Here is a 24,558-nt window from a genome sequence, read left to right as displayed (position 1 = left end):
AACACCCACAAGGGACTACTTTACACCCTATGTTCTTTGACCTTTGTAATGTATATGGTGGCCAGATGTATAGCCTATGTCAATCTGCTTAAACTACCCTTTCCAATGGTGTATTGGGTGTTGTGATTGGTGCTGCAGTTCTTGAGTTTACCCGCCTCAAAGTTTTCCAGTTCTCTCTTTATAATAGTAGTATAGATTCAATCTAGTGCTCTTCACTGGACCCCTATAATAATATCATACACTAATCACGTAAACCGAATCACATTCACACTCCATCACACCTGCACTCAATTACACCAATCAAACTATCAAACAACCCCAAAAGCACATACACATCCTGGTCAGAAGGGGATATAGATAGTGTGAATCTCCATGACCTTGTTGTGGGTTGGGTGCATACAGTAAGGTCGACGTGCGTTTCGGTGGAATATGTCTGATGTTAACCACCTTCTGCAGGACCTTCTTTAAATCATATATCTTTCACCTAGTGGTAGGAGTACAGATAATAATGATGCAAGAAAAATTCTCAAATGGTTGCCACCTTCAAATTGACAAACTATTGGTAAGTCTGCTGGGTCAGTTCTAGATGACTCCTAATATAAATGTAAAAGTCTGCCCCCCTAGGGAATGATAGGATAGATGCAACTAACACATTCTCCTATTTGGGTGTCCTGCTTGATCATTCTGGTTCATGGAACCCGGCGGTTAAGAGCAGAACTCTTCTCGTCAAAAGGTAAATCGGGGCATTGATGAATATTTCTAATAAATTGGGTAAAAGGCCCCCGGGGATACTTCTTAAAATTTACCAAGCTAAATGCTTGAGTATAGCTATGTACGGGGCAGGAGTCTGGGGATACCAGGATGTAGCCATAATACAAAAAGAGGAAAATACTTTTTAGGTCTCGGTCCGTGAAGATTTGTGGTGGCCTGATGTTGATCAGGCCATCGAGCACTGTGTTCGGGATTGTGGGGCATGTGTTCTTAGCGACAAAACTCAAGTTACTTATCCCTCTGCTATTAATCCAATTTCTGTAAAGGAAATAGCTTGGAACAAGTTAGCATTTGATGTGGCTGGTCCGTTTAATGATTTGGGCAATACCCCTAAATATGCATTAGTCTTGATTGACTACATGTCGAAATGGCCTGAAGTTAAGTTTGTGGAAGGTATCAATTCTTGTACTATTATCAATTTTTTTACTGAAGTCTTCCTGCGGGAGGGTTTCCCAGAAGAGTTGGTATCTGACAATGGTACTCAATTAGTTTCTGGTGAGATGGAGAGTTATTTTAAAAGGCATGGGATTAAACATGTGCTCACTTCCTTATATCATCCATGTAGCAATGGTTTGGTTGAATGCCTGAATCGTGTTATTAAAGATCAATTACAACTGGCTGCTATAAATGGCCTTCATTGGAGACATGTGATTTCTGACATGTTGTGGGCTATGAGGGTCACTCCTCATGACAACACGGGTATTTCACCTTTCACCTTGCTCAGAGGAAGAGTAGCTAGTTCCAAGCTCAATAAAGATTGGATGTTGAGAAAAGACATTGATGTTACCAAGATTGGGAGGGTAGCAGATATTAGGAGTGCTGCTCAGGCAAAATATGCACAGAAAAGCATTAGAACATCTCCAGTATGTCAGGGGGATTGGGTTAGAAATAAAAAACCTGTGCTTATAAGGCAAAGGGCAAGCTAAATTCTCCCCTCCTGTACAGGTCAAGGAGGTGAAAGATCAGGTTGTAGTGCTTGACAATGGTAACATCTGGAATAAGTCTTGTATTTCAATTGTACCCAAATCTAAGGTTGAGTTTGTGAGGAACAAATTTGGTTTGGATTCCTTTGATTCCTCTAGTATCAGGAATTCAATTACTTCTACAGCTTCCACTGGTTGCAGCTCTGACTTTCAGCGGAGGTCGTCAAGAATTAAATCTGTGCCTACTAAGTATCGTGATTTTATTGTATCTTGAATTGTCATCTAAATTGTACATTCCGCTTTGGGGTTTTGTTTTTGGTTTGTTTTTGTTATTATTTTAATTATTGGTAGGGGGAAGGGAATGTTTTAGGTAATTTTGTATTTTCTTTAGGGAATGTTGAATCTCTTTGTTTGCAATGTAGGAAGGGGGATGTGTAAAGATGTTATCTTTAGTTAATGTCCCACGTGCCAGCCCACAAGGGACATCTCTTTGGATTCCATGTTCTGGCATAGAATGTATACCTTTGACATGTCGGCAGTTGCTGCCGGGAGACCTATGCACCAGGACGAATAAAGAAGAGCTCCTCATCTTACCGCTTTCTGTCTTCTTTTCAGTTCTGTTAAACCTGCGTGGACAGGAAGAATCCTCTCTGCTTATTCTTTAAAGATATTTTCTTTGTAAGTGAACGACAGCGCTTCTAAGTTGGCATTATTACCTGTTGTCTGTAGTGGTGCCACCACACTGGGGAACCATGTAGAATAGGCAATCTTATAATTTATTACATCCCTGAATCTTGTCCTGGTAATAAGGACTCTGGTTTTCATAATTGAGTTTATTTCTAAATAGTATTCGACGTTTACCACAAATGATCCAGCCAGGCTCGGCAACGGCAACAAGCAGCCACATCATCAAACCACAGATCTTCCAACAGAGTTAATCTATACTAATATAATAAAGAGAGAGCCCAAACCTTTTAGGCGGGTAATCTCAGGAACCACAGCACCAATCACAACACCCAATACAGCGTGGGAAAGGGCAGTTGCAGCAGAAGGACATAGGCTATGCAGACGCCCACCATATACATTTAAAAGGTAAACGAACCGTGCCAGCAAAGTAGTCCCTTGTGGGCGTGTCTGCATTGTGCTTTGGGCGTGTGCTGGGGGCGTGACAAACGCTGGGGGCATGTGGTACGTTCCGCCCTTCATGCCATGTCTCATATCGTGTGCTGTGGGCGTGTGCTGGGGGCGTGGGCATGTGCGGGCGCGGGATTACGGGAAAAAAAGCGAGAGTTGTGCCCAATATTTCATTGTTTTTCTTTCCCAGGTTCTGTACATTCCAGCTCCGGGTGTCCACCCTGCTCCCTTTAAATACCCCTGCACCCCATAATCATAACCCACCCTTACTCCTTAAAATACCCCAACACCCTTAAACACTAACCCATCTTAACCCTATAAATATACCCTGTACCCCAAAACCCAAACCTAGCCCTGAACCCTATAAATACTCCTGTACCTTAAAACCCAAACCTACCCTTGAACCCTAAAAATACCCCTGTACCCCAAAACCCAAACCTAGCCCTTAACCCTAAAAATACCCCTGTACCCCAAAACCCAAACCTACCCCTGAACCCTAAAATACCCCTATACCCCAAAACCCAAACCTAGCCCTGAACCCTAAAAATACCCCTGTACCCCAAAACCCATACCTATCCCTAAACCCTAAAACTACCCCTGTACACCATAACCCAAAACTATATCTGAACCCTTAAAATACCCAAACACCCCAAAACCTATACCTCAGTATCCCAAAACAGATACCCCTATACCCGTACTTACCTTATCCAAATTTTTTTTAAAAATATGCTTTTACCATTCATGCATTTACAACGAATTTCGTTGTAAATATATGCGTGGTAAAGCATATAAAATGTAATGCCATGCGTTATAATGGCATTGCGGAGTTATGGTACTTTCGTAATGAAAGTATGCAGAAAGAAAGTTGCGGAATAATGGGTTTTTACCTTCCCCCGGTAAGTACATTGGTGGCACGGCGGCCCACATCTCCAGCAACATACTCATATTTTTTTCAGCACCGATTTGAAAAATGCACAGGTCTCTCTCATTGATGGCCAGCACCGACATACACCTCCCGCCACAAGTTCTAGAATTGCGAACTTTAGAGCTGGGGAGCTACGTTCGAATCTCGGCATCAGCTCAACATCCTGTGATTCCAGGCAAATCGATTTGTCTCCCCGTGCCTACCAAGTGTTCTTCTGTAATGTAAATTGTGCTCATGCCATGTGGTCGAGCTCGCGCTATAGCCTTATAGCCCGCCATAGAGGGCTATACCGGCTATTAAAAGCCCTCTCCAGCGTTAACAAGGGAGAGGGACTTTAATAGCGGTATAGCCCAGCTACGATGGGCTATAAGGCTATTAGAACATTCTGCCACTAGAGGGTAGAATGTTCTAACAAAAAAGAACAAAGCCTTTTGAAAGCCTGAGGGGATTGGAATCCCCTCAGGCTCCCTGAAGCCTTTGTTCACATCCAGAGCTGTGAACATAGAAAGATTGGAATGTTGGAGCTCCAGGCTTATTCCAGCCATTATAAGCCCAGAGCACTCCATTGTTTTCAATGGAGCTCCCAACATTCCAATGTTCTAATATATAATATTGCAAGGAAAAACAAAGTAGGGAAACTCGAGTTCACACACTACTGAACGCGCACTCTTAAGTGCATCAGCAGTGCACTGTGAATCTGAGCGTTTCACAGGCCTGTCACAGATAAGAAATGCTATCGAAACGAAATCCTACAAAACAATATACTACTGGCCGGCAGCAATTCATACCCGGACAACGTCGGGACGGGCTGCTAGTCTAAGTGATAAAGCGAGCATGGAAACTACAACATTGTGTAGATGAGTTTTAGCCCACAAATAGTTCATCTAAACCCAATGCCCTCTAATCCTAACACGTTTCTGGACATGTACATTCCCTTCTTCAGGAAATATGCATTTCTAATTCTAGAAATTACTTGGGCACAGCCCAGCATCAGCCACTGACCTTGGGCATTCTCTGTCTGCTTAATCCTCACTACAAGGATTTCCTGCAACAGTCTTACTAATCGTCAATAGGTTGATGTGTCATTTTTAATGCCTTCATTAGACCGCTCACAGGGATAGGTCATAGCTGACTGGAATGTCCCAGGATAACTAGTGCCCATTTTTTTTTAAATATCATTTATTGATTTTTCAGAGGTTTGTACATAGATCCTTGACAATTGTGAGTGTACATAATATCTTTCATACAGGTTTATATAGAACACTGATGGGGTACAAGGATATAATAACAGCATTATACATACTATAGAATTGTGGTTCGATGTCAATGACCCAACAGGAACTCAAGATCATAATAATTCTGCAAATATATCACCATGAGCTTTGTTAACATTAACAAAAACAACAATCTGTAATTTACCATTCATATTTGATGATTATCTATCTTGTGCGTAGGTCTGATCATGATCAGGTGTGTATGCGTACTTAGCGACATGAGGTTTAGGTTAAGTCTGCCGTGTGTACGCCACAGTGTGCGACCTCATGAGGTGGGCCTGGAGATTCCTATTACCACCCATGTGCAGCACATCCACCGTACTTGCATGCACTGGAGATGCACACGGAAGGTTAGCGCAAGGGCCTGGGGCTCACACCAAAGCAGTTCAGTAGACTGTTCTTTCATCGGACACAGGAAAAAGGTCTGGTCATAACCAATGAGCCAATAAATTTAATACGCTGCCACCACCACTTTAGGTTGTTAACTCAGGACATGGGAAGTAGTGTCATCTCTGTTATGAGGGCATGCTTGGCCTTTGCAGGTCACCAAACAGGTACTGTTCTGGGCTTCAGGGAGCAATAACATTACAGTGTCGCAGAACTCAGGAACACATTCCTTATTAGCACTGGTGATACAAGGACACAACCCTCTACCAAGGAGAGAGCTAGGAAGTGCAACCTTCTGCCAGGACCAGTGACCCAATACAAGAGCACAACACTACCAGGACTGGTGTCACATCACAGGAGCACAACCATCTACCTGTATACTAGTGACACATACAGTAGCACAAACCCCTACCAGTAGTGGAGACATACCCGACTCCACAAAATGTCTGTCACCAGTCATTTTTGGTGACGCAAGAGAAAAACACCTCTCTCCACTGCTGAAACCCTCCTATTCACTGGGACGAGAAGTGCCTCACCTGATAACACACAGGCTCCTACTCTAAGCGACAGTGTGACATACCTCACCTGATAACACACAGGCTCCTACTCTAAGCGACAGTGTGACATACCTCACCTGATAATTCACAGGCTCCGGCTCTAAGCCACAGTGTGACATACCTCATCTGATAACACACAGGCTCCTGCTCTAAGCCACAGTGTGACATACCTCACCTGATAACACACAGGCTCCTGCTCTAAGCCACAGTGTGACATACCTCACCTGATAACACACAGGCTCCTGCTCAAAGCCACAGTGTGACATACCTCACCTGATAACACACAGGCTCCTGCTCAAAGCCACAGTGTGACATACCTCATCTGATAACACACAGGCTCCTACTCTAAGCGACAGTGTGACATACCTCACCTGATAATTCACAGGCTCCGGCTCTAAGCCACAGTGTGATGTACCTCACCTGATAAAAAAAGAAACAATTGATGGGCAGAATGCTGGACAATGCAAACATTCACCCCCAGTCACAAGGGTCTGGGTTTAATCCATCATTCTTTCACTCACCACACCACCCCAGTTTGGATTCAGCCATATGCAAATCAGTCTTGACCCTGTCCCGTATGGGAACAGTCCAGCTCGAACTGCTAAGCCAGGTCACCCCTGGACCGGAAACAAACATCCTGGGACCAATTTCAGGGCATCACCCTTCATCTGCCAGGCTAGCTTGAATCCAGTAGTACAGTGAGCACGGGACCCATGTCTGGGCATACCCTTCCCACTTAGGACGACCTACGCAAAAGAAACAGTTGATGGACGGAATGCTGGGCAATGCAAACATTCACCCCCAATCAGAAGTATCTGGGTTTAATCCGTCATTCTTTCGCTCACCACACCATCCCAGTTTGGACCCAGCCATATGCAAATCAGTCTTGACCCTGTTTGTTATGGGAACAGTCCAGCCCAAACTGCTAAGGCAGGTCCAGGCTGATGAGGGCTGAAAGCCCAAAACCGGTCCTAGGATGCTTGTTTCCAGTCCAGGGAGGACCTGGACTGGCAGTTCGGGCTGGACTGTTCCCATTGGGTGCAGGGTCAAGACTGATTTGCATTTGGCTGGGTCCAAACTGGAATGGCATGGTGAGCAAAAAAAACTATAGATTTAGGCCCAGATCTCTGTACTGGGTTGAATGTATGACATTGTTCTGCATTTTGTCCATCAATTGTTAATTTCGTACCTCACCTGATAACACACAGGCTCCTGCTCTAAGCCACAGTGTTACATACCTCACCTGATAACACACAGGCTCCGGTCCTAAGCCACAGTGTGACATACCTCACCTGATAACACACAGGCTCCTGTCCTAAGCCACAGTGTGACATACCTCACTTGATAACACACAGGCTCCTGCTCTAAGCTACAGTGTGACATACCTCACCCGCTAACACACAGGCTCCTGCTCTAAGCCACAGTGTGACATACCTCAAATGATAACACACAGGCTCCTGCTCTAAGCCACAGTGTGACATACCTCACCCGCTAACACACAGGCTCCTGCTCTAAGCCACAGTGTGACATACCTCAAATGATAACACACAGGCTCCTGCTCTAAGCCACAGTGTGACATACCTCACCTGATAACACACAAGCTCCTGCTCTAAGCCACAGTGTGACATACCTCACCTGATAACACACAGGCTCCTCCTCTAAGCCAAAGTGTGACATACCTCATCTGATAACACACAGGCTCCCGCTCTAAACCACAGTGTGACATACCTCACCTGATAACACACAGGCTCCTGCTCTAAGCCACAGTGTGACACACCTCACCTGATAACACACAGGCTCCTGCTCTAAGCCACAGTGTGACATACCTCACCCGCTAACACACAGGCTCCTGCTCTAAGCCACAGTGTGACATACCTCACCTGATAACACACAGGCTCCTGCTCTAAGCCACAGTGTGACACACCTCACCTGATAACACACAGGCTCCTGCTCTAAGCCACAGTGTGACATACCTCTCCTGATAACACACAGGCTCCTGCTCTAAGCCACAGTGTGATATACCTCACCTGCTAACACACAGGCTCCTGCTCTAACCACAGTGTGATATACCTCACCTGCTAACACACAGGCTCCTGCTCTAAGCCACGGTGTGATGTACCTCACCTGGTAACACACAGGCTCCTGCTCTAAGCCACAGTGTGACGTACCTCACCTGATAACACACAAGCTCCTGCTCTAAGCCACAGTGTGACATACCTCACCTGATAACACACAGGCTCCCGCTCTAAACCACAGTGTGATATACCTCACCTGATAACACACAGGCTCCTGCTCTAAGCCACAGTGTGACATACCTCCCCTGATAACACACAGGCTCCTGCTCTAAGCTACGGTGTGAAATACCTCACCTGATAACACACAGGCTCCCGCTCTAAACCACAGTGTGACATACCTCACCTGATAGCACACAGGCTCCTGCTCTAAGCCACAGTGTGACATACCTCCCCTGATAACACACAGGCTCCTGCTCTAAGCCACAGTGTGACATACCTCACCTGATAACACACAGGCTCCTGCTCTAAGCCACAGTGTGACATACCTCCCCTGATAACACACAGGCTCCTGCTCTAAGCCACAGTGTGACATACCTCACCTGATAACACACAGGCTCCTGCTCTAAGCCACAGTGTGACATACCTCCCCTGATAACACACAAGCTCCTGCTCTAAGCCGCAGTGTGACATACCTCACCTGATAACACACAGGCTCCTGCTCTAAGCCGCAGTGTGACATACCTCACCTGATAACACACAGGCTCCTGCTCAAAGCCACAGTGTGACATACCTCACATGATAACTCACAGCCTCTTATCTCAGGATAGGAAAGGATGTTTATCCAATCTCCTCACTCATCTTTTACAGAAATGCCTGAATTACCTTCAGAAACATTGATTTATCTGGTAATTCTGCATTTTGTGACAGAATGCACATACTTTGTTTATGATTTTGAACGTGACATTCCGACACCAGTGATTACCCATCACTTTGAATGAGCGCCATTGTAGGACACCCTCTCAGTGTCTTCTTCTGGGCAAATAAATAGAAATGCGTGACCCTTAATTGAGTAACGTCCCCTGGTCACAGCCTAAGCCCCATGGTAAGGGTTGTAGTTGTTCACAAAAGGTTTCAAAAGCGGATTCCAGATATTTCAATATCTTTATTTTCTTTTGACTTCTCAAAGTTCATTCTTCATATTAAATCATCCGGACTTCTAAATACATTGATATTTTGTCCAATGCATTTCGACTAGGTCATAGCCTTCGTCAGGGACATGTTCTATTAATCAAATAATCACAATTATGAATTCATCAGAGGCTACATAAATCATACATTTTCTATGTCTCATTAGGCAATCAACAGTATGAGGCACACAATACCTCATGGTTAAACTAAGAAATCCAAAAAACGAGTATAAATAAACTCATTGAAAGCATATTGGTATTTACAAAAATTATATGTCCCTTCTCCCTCATGTGAGCGGTAAATTATACGTAAGACATTGCAGATTTAGTCACATTGTAATCTCTTCAAAGAAGGGTTTTTAAAGCAACATCACAAAACCATTGTGTTTAACAGGTTATCAAACAAATTGGTCATTGGCGCTTAAAGCACCCTATGCGTCTAACCAAGAAGCCTAAACGAGTGCTAAATGACCGCGAGTGAACCGCGTTCCAAAACCGGTAGTGCAGGCACGCTTACCTGTTCAAGGTAACTCCTGTTCCCAAACGCCATTCCCCAAAAGGTGCTGTCTCCCGACCGGGGTCGGGCGTGTGTGTTAAATCGCAGTGTGGTTCAGTGGATATCGAAAACGGACTAAGTCCGAAAAGGTTTCTTTCAGGCGGCCATGTTACGTTGGGAAATGAACCACAAACAACGCTGCAATGTGTAACGATTTTGGATGGTATAGCTTACATGGGAAGTTTAAATAAAAACATAAGGGTGAAAACGATGCCCTGTCTGAAGTGTCAGCCAAAACATTATGCAGTGACATAAAAAAACGTCATGAACCTATGCATTCATGAAAAAGTAAAAAAACATCACAGTTAGATAACGGGTAAACATTATTGGCAATTAATCAAAATCATGCAAATACTATGATATAGTCAATGAACTGTTATCAAAGATAACAACTAAATTCAGTCCGATCATTCATACCAACTGGTTTCAAGGTTTCCAGTTTGAAAATCCAGAAATTTTCTCTTTGTAAAAGAGTTTTATGGTTGTCAACACCTTCTCGTTTTTTCACCACTTCCAGGATAGTGTATCTGAGTTGGCTGATGTTATGTGAAGCTTCACAAAAATGGTTAGCTACTGTCGATTTTATATGTCTATTGCGAATGTTTGATTTATGCTCATTGAGCCTGATCTTAATTTTCCTCTCAGTTTTGCCCACATATCCTTGTCCGCATGGACATTTCAATAGATAGACGACATTCATTGAATCACATGTTGCAGATACCCGTAGTTTTATTTTATATCCTTTGCTGGGGTGAGTGATACTGTTTCCTCTAATTATGCAGTTGCAATGACTGCAATTGTGGCAAGGCAATGTTCCATGGTAAGTTTCACTGATGTTCTCCGTCTTTGGTTTTATCATGTTGCCCAAGTTTGTTCCTCTCTGATACGCAAAAAGAGGTGGTTCCTTGAAAATATCGTTGAATTCTGTCTCTTGAGACAATATTGGCCAATGTCTCATGATAATGCTCTTAAAAGGTTTGCTTTTCGTTGTGTATTTTGATACAACCACGATTCCTGTGTTTTCCTTTTTAGTGGCTTGAATCAAAAGGTCTTTTCTGTCTTTCTGTGCACATCTGGATTTAGCATTATCCAGTACTTTCTGTGGATACCCTCTCATTTTGAATCTCGTTTCCATCTCCATGATTCTAGTTTCTGCCATTACCGGTGATGACACAATTCTTTTCACTCTTAACATTTGGGAGTATGGTAAATGCTTTTTCAAAGGATCATTGTGAAAGCTATTGTGATGCAATAAATTATTGCGATCCGTCATTTTGCGGTAGATATCTGTTTCAAACCGAGATCCTTTCCTGCGTACTTCTACATCTAAGAATGTGATTTTATTAGTGTTCATCTCTGATGTGAATTGAATGCGTCCATCACGAGTATTCAACTCATTGATGGCGTCCTTTAATTCCGATTCCAGGCCGGTCCATATTATGAACATATCATCAATGTATCTTAGTATAGTTTTGGTCTTGGATTTCCAAGGTTCCTGACTCAGGATGTGAATAGTTTTGAAGTATTCCATGTATAGATTCGCATAGACAGGAGCTGCCGAGTTTCCCATAGCAGTTCCAGTAAGTTGTAGATAGAACTGCTCCTTCCATCTGAAATAACTATGAAAAGTGTGCATTGTAAGAGTTCCATAAGGAACACCTTGAAGTCCAGTTCCATCTCTGTGTTGAGTAAAGCATGCTCGATTGCTTCAATCCCATCTTGGTGGGGGATGGATGTATACAAGGATTTGACATCCATGCTACATAGTATGATCTGTTCATTCTCTTCCATCTGAATCATTCCTAGCTTTTCCAAAAAGTGGGTCGTGTCCTTCACAAATGTCTTCATTCTCATCACATTGGATTGTAAATGTTTGTCCAACAATTGCCCTACTGGTTGATGTATGCTTCCAACCGTCGACACTATGGGCCGAAACGGGGGGTGCTCCAAGTCTTTATGAATTTTCGGTAACATGTATTACCGGACTCCTTGGATGATTGATACTCAGGAATCTTTTGGTTCTCTCATTAATGATCCCATTATCAAACGCTTTGTTGATGATGTCTTTCAAAGTTTTTGCAAACTGTTCAGTGGGGTTGTAATCCAAAGGTAAATATACTTCTCTGTCCCCAAGATGTCTCTCCACCTCCTGTTCATAATGTGAGATGTACATCACTACTATAGCTCCTCCTTTGTCAGCTTTCTGACAGATTATGTTGGGGTTATTTGCAATTCTGTGAAGAGCATCCATCTGTTTTTGAGTTAGATTATGTTGTCTAGTTTTAGCCTTGAAGCTAAGTTTAGCCAGCTCTGATTTAACCAAATTCTCAAACGTGTCTAATGTCTTATGGGACACAGGTGCCTCATATGTGCTGTGTGGTGTTAATCCCAGCAATTAATCTTCTTTGGTGTCATTTCTCTCCGTTGGATTCCTAATTGTGATTATTTGATTTATAGAACATGTCCCTGACGAAGGCTATGACCTAGCCGAAATGCATTGGACTAAATATCAATGTATTTAGAAGTCCGGATGATTTAATATGAAGAATGAACTTTGAGAAGTCAAAAGAAAATAAAGATATTGAAATATCTGGAATCCGCTTTTGAAACCTTTTGTGAACAACTACAACCCTTACCATGGGGCTTAGGCTGTGACCAGGGGACGTTACTCAATTAAGGGTCACGCATTTCTATTGATTATCAGTACCCTGAGGGAGGGTACACCCTGGAGCACGCAACAACTTTTTGTAAAAAAGAAAGAATTACAGAGTGCAGGCGTGAAATAACTTTCTTCTGGGCAAACACATCCATTGCGCTGGCAGGACAGGGGCAGCCTGCACTCCCCAAATCTTGTGTCTTCCCTCCCAAGGGCTGTATCTTCCTGGCCCCCCTTCTTTTACATCATCATGTGACTTCAGCCTGTGTCTCCCCTCAGCCCGTCTCTGGGTCTTTGACTGTCTCTGCCAGCGGTGAGTTCTCTTCCTTGCACCCTCTCCATGGATCGAGCTTCTCTCCAACTTCACAAATTCTGACCTCTCTACAGTTCATGAGGTGTATGAGGGAAGGGGAGGGCAGGAGTGTGAGAAGGATGGAAGACGGTAAAAGGGAAGGTAGTAAGAGATTGCAGTTCAGAAATTAGGAAAAGCACATTAGTGGTCTGATTTGTTTTTTTTAAGGATCTATCAACCTTTCCACCCTCCTCCTGGCCTCCGACTCTAAGGATGGCTTCTAGAAAGCTTTTCAATATCTAAACAGCTTTTCTTTGCTTCTGACAGAACAAGCTAAGAACTGAGAAGAATAAAATTGAATCTGAGTTTGAAAAGCTACGGCAGCTTCTGACAGAAAATGAGCAAGCACTGCACAGAAGACTGGAGGAGATGGAGAAGAAAATGACCACGATAGAAAATGCAAATATCACCAAACTGTCCAATCAAATCACCTCTCTCAAGGCCCTGATAACGGAGATAGAAAAGAAGTCTGAGGCGCCGTCGTGGGAACTCCTGAAGGTGAGATACTCTGTGGGAAATAAAACAGAAGGAAGTGAAATAATTGTATTTTGTGTGCATTATTAAATGTATGAGCGGAGCACGTATGATCTCCTGGCTGGGTCAATGCACAGTGACCCCACGCACTCGGAGAGCCGCACATGATACAGACATGGATAATTTACATTGTCCCACTTGATGCTGTGAGCCCAACTCAATATACAAACTGTGAAATGTACAGTGAGCATTTACGGTCTGATATACAAGTTAATAACCCATCTATATACAAATTATTTATGTATTTTATCTATTAGGGAGAATGCAACACACCAAGCAATTCCAGTGACCGTAAATAATATATGAAGACCAAGGAGCAAAATGTGTTAAAAGTTAGAAATGGAAAGCTTAATGAGTGACAACACCTGAGAGAACTGGAAAGAAACCAAAGTCCTTCTTTTCTAAGAAGTTTGAAAACATTTCTGTTCTAATGTGTTTACTTGTCTCCTGATGCAGGTGGCCACTTAGGTTCACGTGCACCAAACCTCTTGTCAGCTATTTAACCAGGAATTTGAAATCGGTAATGGAAAGCTCATTGGGTTTTTGTCATCCCAGATAAAGATAGAGATTGCCAAAGAGAACTCTTTAGTTTGAAGAATAGTAACAATTTTATATTAAGGGTAACCCCTGATTATATTACAGTGTGCAAAATGAATGTCGGCAAATTGCTGCCCTGCAGCAATAGAAATTTTATTTACAACTGGAGTACTTTAAAACTGTAAACTGCAACCAAATTCCTCAACAATATGGCTTAGGGTGAGATTAGAGGTGTAAACATCCTTATTGTGGTCATACGGATGTTTAACAGTGATGCTCTACTCAAATAAGTTGATCAATTTAAAGCCAAGAAGCTTCCTGAGAAGTAGCTCTATTTAAAGGGCACTAGATGATGGTGACAGAGAACATCCAAAACATCCCTCGGAGGGCGACAGGGAGCCTCCCTCGAAAAGTGACAGAGAGCCTCCCTCGAAGGGTGACAGAGAACCTCCCTCGGAGGCTGACGGAGAGCCTCCCTCGGAGGGTGACAAGGAGCATCCCTCAAAGGGTGACAGAGAGCCTCCCTCGGAGGGTGACGGAGAGCCTCCCTCGGAGGGTGACGGAGAGCCTCCCTCGGAGGGTGACTGAGAGCCTCCCTCGGAGGGTGACAGAGAGCCTCCCTCGGAGGGTGACAGAGAGCCTCCCTCGGAGGCTGACGGAGATCCTCCCTCGGAGGGTGACGGCGAGCAACGCTCGGCGGGTGACGGCGAGCATCCCTCGGCGGGTGACGGCGAGCAAGCCGGGCTGAAGACGGCTGGAATGCCAGAAACCGGTCCTCGGAAGCTTGTTTCCAGTCCAGGGAAGACATGGCTTGGCAGTTCGGGCTGGACTGTTCCCATGAGGCACAGGGTCAGACTGATTTGCATATAGCCATATCTGAACTGGGGTGGCAGAGTGGGCTAAAGAACGGTAATGGATTAAACCCAGATCTTTTGACTGGGTGTGAGTGTTTGATTGATTCAGATGCTCTGTCCATCACCACCCCCTTTTGTACGGCGAGCAACCCTCGGCGGGTGACGGAGAGCCTCCCTCGGAGGGTGACGGAGAGCCTCCCTCGGAGGGTGACGGAGAGCCTCCCTCGGAGGGTGACGGAGAGCATCCGTCTGAGGGCGACAGGGAGTATCCCAATGAGGGTAATGTAGAGCATCCCTCTGAGGGTGACAGAGAGCCTCCATTCATCAGCTGTGATCCTGGCGTCACCCTCTAAACAATAAGTTTAACTCCTTATACTGAGATGAACTTGTAATATAGCCACACCGCAAGCAAGTGATAGACAACTTGTCATAAAGAGTCCAATATTCCAAATCCTTAACTCTTGTCTGGTTCTTCCTTAAATTTTTATAGAGGGTCTTTCATCTCAGCCCCTTCAATCCAACAGCTCACCCAATGCTGGGATGAATTAATCCAGTAATTGGCGGGCGCTTCACACAAGCAGATCCTTTAAAAGTCCATAACTGCCAAGAGGCGGTCACATTTCTTTGTCCTTCCTGGGCAGCTGTGATCTCATTTCCTAGATGGCTGCCACTTACACAGACTCCTCTAGTACTCCTTCTGCCTGTACCTCCTCCCCCAGAGCACTCTTCAGGTACCCCTTCTTCTTGTACCTCCTCCTGCAGTGTACCTCCTCGTGGAGGGCACTCTTCTGGTACCCCTTCCTTGTACCTCATCCTGCAGGGCACTCTTCTGGTACCCCATCTTCTTGTACCTCCTCCTGCAGGGGATTCTTCTAGTACCCCTTCCGTGTACCTCATCCTGCAGGGCACTCTTCCAGTACCCCTTCCTTGTACCTCTTCCTGCGGGGCACTCTTCTAGTACCCCTTCCTTGTACCTCTTCCTGCAAGGCACTGTTCTACCCCCTTAGCTCTTAACTACTCCTTCATGGCACTCTTTTAGTAATGCTTCTATTCGTACCTTACTCTGCTGAAGAACACTCTTCTAGTCCCCCTGCTGTTCATTCTTACTCCTGCAACGCCTGTTACCTGTAATGCTATTAGTATAATAAAACATGGAGCATCAGGATCTACAACCAGGGCTTCTGGCAGGTTATTCACTGTTAATGTAATAAAAAAGTGGCAGAAAACGAAGGTGGAGCACAACTCTCATAAGGGCAAGCTGCCTCTGTCTTCTTGGCTCTGATTTTACTACCTCTGAAGCCAGGGGTCATACAAGCAGTGACAGGGGTCACAAGGGGCAATCCAGGAGTCGCAGCTGTAACCCCTGGTAAGCCCTAAATGAGGCCCCTGCATGAGACGCTGTTGAGAACATCATACAATGTGTCAAGTGACTCCATTCAGAATGACGCTGTGCTGTGTCATTACCATTCAGTTTCTGCTATGTGATTTGTCGACATTCAGAATGTCACACTCTGTGCTGGGTCATGCAATGCCACCGAATGTGCTTTGTCATGTGACCGCAGCCAACGTTTTCGAATCATAGATCGAGTGCTTCACTCCTACAAATACTATCATAACTTTAACATCTTCTCTGGAAACTGATTTCCCTTTGTTTCTCTGTTTTGCAGGATGTCGGAAGCACCCTAAGCAGGTAAGGCTGGTTTATTATTCTCCTCTCAGTGTGTAAGGTGCAGGTCTCACTGCTGCAGTGTGTAAATGCCACTACTAAGTTCACTCAAAGTGCTAGGAAACTTTCAGATCCTCGTAAAATCACTTTGTATCCTCAACAAAACTCTTAAATACTCAGAAAATACCTTTGATTCCTCTGAAAACTACCTTGTATCATCAGGAAATGCTCTTAAATCTTCCTAAATCCTTGTAAGTCTTCAGAAAACTCCTTTGAATCTTTAAATAATTGCTACAGAAATTAGCTGCTGTCCTCACAAAACCTATTTGTATCTTTAAAACCTACCTGAAGTCCTCAGAAGAGTTCCCTGTACACACAGAAAACTAATGCACATTCTGGTAACTTCCCCTTCGGTTTCTTCAATTAGGAGTTGTGGAAAAACGAATTCAAAGTTTCCGAATTACGAAGCCAGTCTTCAAAACATCCCTTCTCTGCTTCCAAACAGCTTTGAAATGTAATTAAAGCCATGTTCAGGCCTCATTCTTTAGTAAATTCCCTCCAAACTCTCCATCTTCGGGCATGTTTGCGTAATGTTTCCTTGCTGCTGTGTTACTCAACGTCCCCTTTGCGTAATGTCCACGCTTATTCACATTCTTAAGTGGTCTGCGTACACCCTTGGAATATCATGGTACGCCCGTTAGCGTGTATGGTTAGTGTATGGTTCGCTACATCTATTCGCCCACGTCGCAACCAGGCGAATCCTTAGGGTCACCGCCCTCTATCTGTTGCAGCTCATTTAAGAGGTTGTCCCAACATGCTGCTATGGGTTCTCAACGCAGTCCTAACGTTTCTTCATGCTTGATGGAGATGCTTTCGGACTTGGCCCATGCGAACAATGAGTCACGCCATGCCCGTACATGTGGTGGGTCCACCACTTTCCACCATCTAGTTAGGAGCCTTTTAGCTACTATTATCCCCAAGTCTAGAAACCTAGACACTACTTTGGTGGCAGGCGTCCTCCTGAATTGATACAGGAGGTTTACGGACCATTCAAAAGGTAGTGCTTGACCTGTGCATGTGTGTAATATCCTGGTTATCGTATTCCAGTACACTTCTATTCGGGGGCAGCTCCATTACATGTGTACTAGTTCAGCTCCTGGGGGTGTTGTGTTTGTTTGTTGGGGTTGGTAGGATTTCTCAGGGCGCTTGCTGTGATCCATTTAGTGAAGTTGTCCACTGCTTGTTCCGTGTCCTTGTGGAGGTAGGTAGGTGAAAGTTGAGGGTGTTGATCCAGCGTTGTTCTGATGCTTTGGACCGGCTACGACATGTTTCGCTGGCAGTGGAGGTGGGGGTTTTGAGGGGCTCTCAGATGATGAAGTGTACGCAGTGGTGGTCGGTCCAGGTGAGCTGTTCAGTGTGGGTGTAAAGATAGGGTCAAGCGTGTCTCCTGCGATGTGAGTGGGGTTGGTGACTAATTGCTCAAGTTTGAGGTTGGCCATACTTTCTGGGATGTCAGCTGTGTTGGTGTCATCAATGTTTTCAAGGTGAAAGTTGACGTCTCCTAGGAAGATAGTTTCTCCTCAATAGTGATAGGAGCGATGAAGTTGGAGAAGGGGTTGCAGAAGGGAGGGCGGAGTCCCGGGGGTCTTTAGGTGAGGGTTTCTCCAATCGTGGGTTTGCTGTTCGTTTGGAGTTGGAAGTTGAGGTGCTCCATGAAGGGGGTGGTGTTGTCTGTTGTGGTTGCACATTTGAGAGTCTCTTCGTGGATTATGGCTGTGATGCTGCTGTTTCTATTGGTCCTGTCTCGCTGAGTGATCTTGCATCCATCTGGTATGGCTGTGGCAATACTGGGTGCTGATGCGGCGTTCAACCAGGTCTCTGTGATGAAGACGGTGTCTGGGGTGGTGCTGGTTTTCCAGATTTCTGTGGCGTCTTTTCCAAGAGAGCGTGTGTTGTTCAGCAGGCAGTTGATGTCTCTGAAGGGGTTGGCCATGGCCCTGCTGTTGAGTGAGAGTGACTTGTTGTGGCTGATGAACGTGGTGTCAGTTGTTTCTCTTGTGATGCAGGTAAATCTGCAGTTCCGGCAGGGGAAAGGGCCATCTGTGGTCCTGGGTGAGGCCTGGGCGCAGCAGTTGTTCTGCCATCCGGAATCCAGGGCTCTAAGTTCGTCTGATGTGAAGCACAGGCAGTCCGTTGTGGGTGGAGACCTAGTGCAGAGCGAGGTCCATGCACGGCATACCCACTCTGCGCGTCTGCCACGTGGGTGCGCTGTGGTGCCAATGTTGCCCATAGGGGGAAACAGCAAGCACGAAGGGGAGCGACGCGTGAGGTGAGGTGTAGGGGGCGGCAGGGCTTCAGGTAGCAGAAGGGAGGTTTCCAACAGAGCCGGCGGGCAAGGGATAGGTCGGGCAGGCAGGGAGAAAGGGAAGGGGAAGAAGCTAGTCTGGACGTTCAAGTGCAGTTGGCCCAGGCTGCCAGGGTCAAGAGGGGTGCAGCTGGACAGTAACTACTGGGAGTCTGGTGCAGGTTGGGCTGAGGAGAGAGCACCTGGCACGGTGTCAGGGGACAAAGCCACACAGCACTGTAACTGAAACTGTGAGAGGGGTGACCCAGCCTCCTCCTGTTTCTGACGGGCATGGACGGGCCCACCCTTTGCCTGGGCTTTGCTCGGCCACTGCCCGCGATACTGCAGGGAGAACACATCTGCAGCAGCCAGGAGTGGTGACCTGTGTTGCAGTGATATCAAGAGCTGAGGCAGTTGGGGTTTGCATGTAATAAAAAAAAAAAGCTTCCAAAACGTAAATTACCCTTCTTTCCAAAAAGATGGGGATGCTTTAGTCCACAAGGGGAAACCAAAAAAGATGATGGACGGAGTGTTGAACATTGCAAGCACTCACCCCCAGTCAACTGATCTGGGTTTAATCCATCATCATTCTTTAGCTCACTCCGCCACCCCAGTTCGACATGGCCATATGCAAATCAGTCTGACCCTGTGCCTCATGGGAACAGTCCAGCCTGAACTGCCAAGCCATGTCTTCCCTGGACCGGAAACAAGCATCCTGGGACCGGTTTCTGGCTAATCAGCCGTCATCAGCCAGGCTAGCTTGAAGCCAGTGGGGAGGCAGGGAAGCTATGAAGATGGCTGAAATATAAAGATCCAATGGGATGAAAAACTAAAATTCTATTTAAAAGTGTTGTGGGGTTTAGTTGTGCTCTTTGGTACTAGTTATGAGAGAGGCCGGGGGTGCAGTTCGTTGGGTGCTCCACAGTTCCTGTACTTGTTTCATGTTGTGGTGGGGTGATGGGCACTCTGCAGAGTTTGGTGGCAGGCAGTTTTGAGTTTGCTGTGCAGGGAGGCGGGATGGAGGGTTTCAACATTTGGGGCTGAAGGGAGGGAAGGGAATGGGTTGTGTGGAATTTAATGTTATTTCTCTTGATGATGTGCTCCACACATATTGTAACGTAGAGACTACACTTTATGTATATACGGACAGGCCCGGCCCTGCATGGCTACCGACAACACTAGGCCCCTGGAATGACGATGCGAGCAGTCTCTGATATCTGCATCCTATCCTGGAATGTGAAAGGATTGGGAGACCGACTCAAGAGGGGTAGTGCTACAATATGTTAAACGGCATTCACCTGATGGTGGTCCTCCTATTGTTCTCTTTGGCATGCCTGATTTAGGAGGTGCTTGGCCGCACACAGCCACACGTCTCCTGGCTGTTTGGGCTTCCGGGTGATAGCAGTTGTGGAAACCCAGGGAGTGGCCCATAATCTCACCCGATGATGTCAGCCTCTTCCAGCCTTCATAGCTCCTCTTCCACTTTTGCCTGGAGATGAATCGCCCCTCAGTGATGTCAATAGATTGATCGATCTGCAGATGCACAATCTTTCCTTTCAAACACCCAAGGCCATGAAACAGGCTGTTGCCTTCCAGGAGAAGATTGCTCAGCTCAGCAGTGGAGGCAAAGTGGATCAGCTGAAGACTTGTGGCTGCCTGGCAGCTTAGGAGCATTCCTGCACTCTTTGGTAATGAGCACCTCTGCCCTGACTGCTTGTTTCTCATGAGCGAGTTCCACTTTGAAGACTCCTGTTAATGGTAGTGGGTTTGGATGTCTTTATCTTCTTTGTTTGATTATGGATTGAGCTCTCATCAGTTAACATGCACACACTGGCCAGGTCTTTTAACCAGGCATAAAACTCATCCATTGATCCATCAAGTTTGTATCTCCTTTGACAGAGTATGAAATCTTCATAATTAGGGTGCTACAATATGTTAAACGGCATTCACCTGATGGTGGTCCTCCTACAGGAGATGCATCTGATGGGTAACACTTGCAAAGCCCTAGACGGCAGGGGTCACACGTTGGTGATACATGCAGGTTTGACAACAAGCTCTAGAGCAGTAGGCATTCTATTAAAAAATAATTGCAGTTGACAATGAAGCAATCCCCTACAACCCCCTATATAGATGCACACCCTCTCTGGGATATGGGAGGGGGAACCAATAAATATCCTATCAGTGTATAACCATCTGACCTTACACAGCAGCACTCTTCTGGACTTGGGTGAACTCCTATTAGGGGGTGACTTTAATATGACTATGCGTGATTCACTTGACTGTCGACCCCCACGCCACGTGACCACTTCCCACACACATTTGATGGACTTCTTTACAGCAATGGGGTTGGTAGATGTATGGCAAACATACAATCCCATCACTCAGAATTTTACATTTCCCTCGGAGGCTCATTGGGCGTCTCTCCCGTATTTCGCTCCTACTCACTTTGGCCCACCACGTCTCGTGATTCCGAGAGATGCACCATTTGGCTAGGGGGATATCTGACCGCTCCCCCATTTGGGCTTTATATATGGCATTGCTAAATGGAGCAAACACAAGGAGATGATAGATGGAACGCTGAAACATTTCAGACACTCACCCCCAGTCGCAGATCTGGGCCGAATCCATCATCATTCTTTAGCTCACTTCGCCACCGCGGTTCAGACCCAGCTATATGAAAATCAGTCTTGACCCTGTGCCTCCTGGGAACAGTCCAGCCCGAATTGCCAAGCCAGGTCTTCCCTGAACCAGAAACAAGCATCCTGGGACCGGTTTCTGGATAACATCTTCATCAGACAGGCTAGCTTGAATTCAGTGGCAAAGTAAGCAAGGGACCCATGTCTGGGCATACCCTGCCAACTTAGGGCGAACAAAGCAAACACAAGGAGATGATGTATGGAGTGCCAAAACGTTTCAGACACTCACCCCCAGTCACAGATCTGGATTGAATCCATCTTAATTTTTTAGCTCGCTTCGCAACCTCAGTTCAGACCCAGCTATATACAAATCAGTCTTGACCCTGTGCCTCATGGGAACAGTCCAGCCCGAATTGCCAAGCCAGGTCTTCCCTGAACCGGAATCAAGCATCCTGGGACCGGTTTCTGGGTAACACCCTTCATCAGTCAGGCTAGTTTGAATTCAGTGGCAAAGTGCGCAAGGGACCCACGTCTGGGAAAAGGCGATTCGATGGGTTACCGGGATCTCTCAGGGCACCAGGGTGTTTCTTACAGATCCCCAAGATATTGCGAATGCCTTCTCAGATTACTACAAGCACCTATACTCCCCTGTCGGGGCTACGAATATGTGACATTCCCAGGACTTTCTCTGTTATTTACGACTTCCTACACTCCCTACTGAAGACAGAGCCTTCATGGAAAGTGATCCTACAGAGGACACAATTGCCCAAGCGATTCGCAATATCGCATCAGGCAAAGCAATGTGTCAGAACGTGCTCCCGATATAGTTATACAAGATTACTATGACTCTTATTGCACCGCAATTACTTTAAATGTACTTGGAGAGTTGGGAAAAGGGGGTGCTCTCCAGAGACCAAAGGCTCGCTTCCATTGTGGTCCTTCATAAGGAGGGTAGGCCAGCTGAGGACTGCTCCTCCTGCAGACCCATTTCACTCGTCAACGCTGAGATCAAAATGTTGGTGAAACTATTAGCCCATAGATGAATACAAATTATTACCAAATTGGTGCATCCACACCAGTCCTGTTTCACGCCAGGTAGAAACCAGACCTTCAATCTGCGATGTCTCCACGGAATGTTGGGGCTCGCCCTTTCTATACCAGAAGAAGCAGCTATTTTGTCCCTTAACCCCTTCCATGCTCATGACGAGCTGAGCTCGTCATGAACAATGGTATTCGTAGGAGGGCAGCACAGGAGGTGAAAAGTCACAGCAGCCAAGGTGTTAATGCTCGTATGGCATTCGACACTGTGGAATGGCTATACCTTTTTGCTGTGCTGGAACGGATGAGCTTCGACCCCAAGTTCTTGTCCTGGGTACGATTATTATACACCAACTCCTTGGCCTGGGTAGTCATTAATGCGAAAACCTCTAGATAATTCCCCTTGAGGTGTGAGACCACAACAGGGTTGCCCTCTTTCGCCTCTCTTGTTTGCCCTAGTTCTAGAACCACTGACGACCTGTGAATTCTCTGACCCTTTGATACGTGGCCTACACTGGATGGAGGAGTGGGAATACATAATTTCTCTGTGCGCTGACAATATGTTATTGTATATAGCAGCTCCCGCGTCTCCCTGAGTCCTATACTGGAAATATTCACAACCTTCGGTAGATACTTGGGATACACCATTAAGTGGTCTAAATGGACACTATTTGTTCACTGTGGGTACTCTTCGTGACAAGATAGGGGATGTGTAGCAAGGGTAGTTTCTGATGGCTTTCGATATTTGGTATCTATGTCACCACCGATCCCGACTCATTCTATGACAATAATCTCCAGGGTCCCCTACAGAATCTCAGGAGAGACGTTTGCCACTTGAGGGCCCTGCCCTTGTCCCTTCTTGGACGAGCTGCTTTGTCCAAGATGATGGCACTGCAGCGGTTTCTTTACTTGTGCAAAATGCACCATTCTCAGTCCCCGATACCTACTTCCGGACTATAGAGACTGAATTAAGGACCTTGTTGTGGGAAGGGGTGCCCATCATATAGCCCTCAAAAAAGTGACACATGACTCGTATGACGGTGGTATTACGTTGCCCGACATCCACAGATATTACCAGGCAGCACAGCTCACCACTGTTAACCAATGGGTACATCGGCCTGCAGCCAATACGGCGTTTCATATGGACTGTTGTGTGTTACGTCCACTTGAATACACACGATCACTGTACACCTCCCCATGTTATATGATCCTTACGGGACCCACAGCTCTTCCGGTCCAACTGTGGCACACAACTCTTAAAACACTGGACTGGGAGGGTAGGATCACCCAGACAACACCACTATGGGACTCAGGAATACTGGGCACATTAGGCCGAAGACCCGGCTTTGATAAATGGGACCTGATAGGTTTCTCCAGGGAGGGAGATCTATGGACGGGTGGAACAGTTTTGCCATTTCCTGATTTGTAGCATGAATATTACCTCGTCGACCCAGAAACCTTCTGATACCTTCATGTCCACCACATTTTATGGCAGCCACGTATATATACCCATCAGTAGGCTAATTCCTTATTTGGATGTAACACAATACGAGTAGGTTTGAGTGAGAATAGTTCTTTTTTTTGTCACATGATTTGAGTCCATTTCACTAATGATAATTTTTTCATAGAAAACGTTGTAAAAGAAAGAGAACAGCTGACGCTCACAACCCTTTCTCTACTTGTCCTTTTGAGTCTGAAAAGGTCCAGGGCTTTGAGCAAAATTCCTCCATTACATAGGGATTCATTTCCAGATTCAGGATCTCTGGACCTAAACTTTAATGGCAGCGGTCCCTAAAGGGGAGGTCCTACCTGAAGCATCCCTGTTCGAAAACAGAATATTAGATGACTGCATGGTATGCAAAGCAATCTCCTTAATGTATAAAAAACTTATTAACAGTGCATCCGACACATTACTTTACCTCTAGCAACGTTGGGTACTGACATAGGAAACATGGAGGATGAGGACTGGCTGGTAGCCCTAGCCTCTCCCAAAGAGATGGCGATCAGATCACGATTTCGTCTGGTGCAACTCAAGATACCACACAGCACCTATGTCTTTTGCAATACATTGGTCAAAATGGGAAGGAGCCCTGAATCAGCTTGCGTGCGGGGGTGTGGGGGAGAAGGCACCTCTTACCATATACTCTGGCACTGTTCATCAATACAGACTTATTGGACCTCAGTGGTGGCCTGTATAAACAGTGTCAGAGGC

The sequence above is a fragment of the Lissotriton vulgaris genome, chromosome 5 (genome assembly GCF_964263255.1).
Source record: "Lissotriton vulgaris chromosome 5, aLisVul1.2, whole genome shotgun sequence".
Taxonomy (NCBI): Eukaryota; Metazoa; Chordata; class Amphibia; order Caudata; family Salamandridae; genus Lissotriton; species Lissotriton vulgaris.
The sequence above is the reverse complement of the archived record's forward strand: the minus strand, read 5'-3'. Positions refer to the sequence as shown.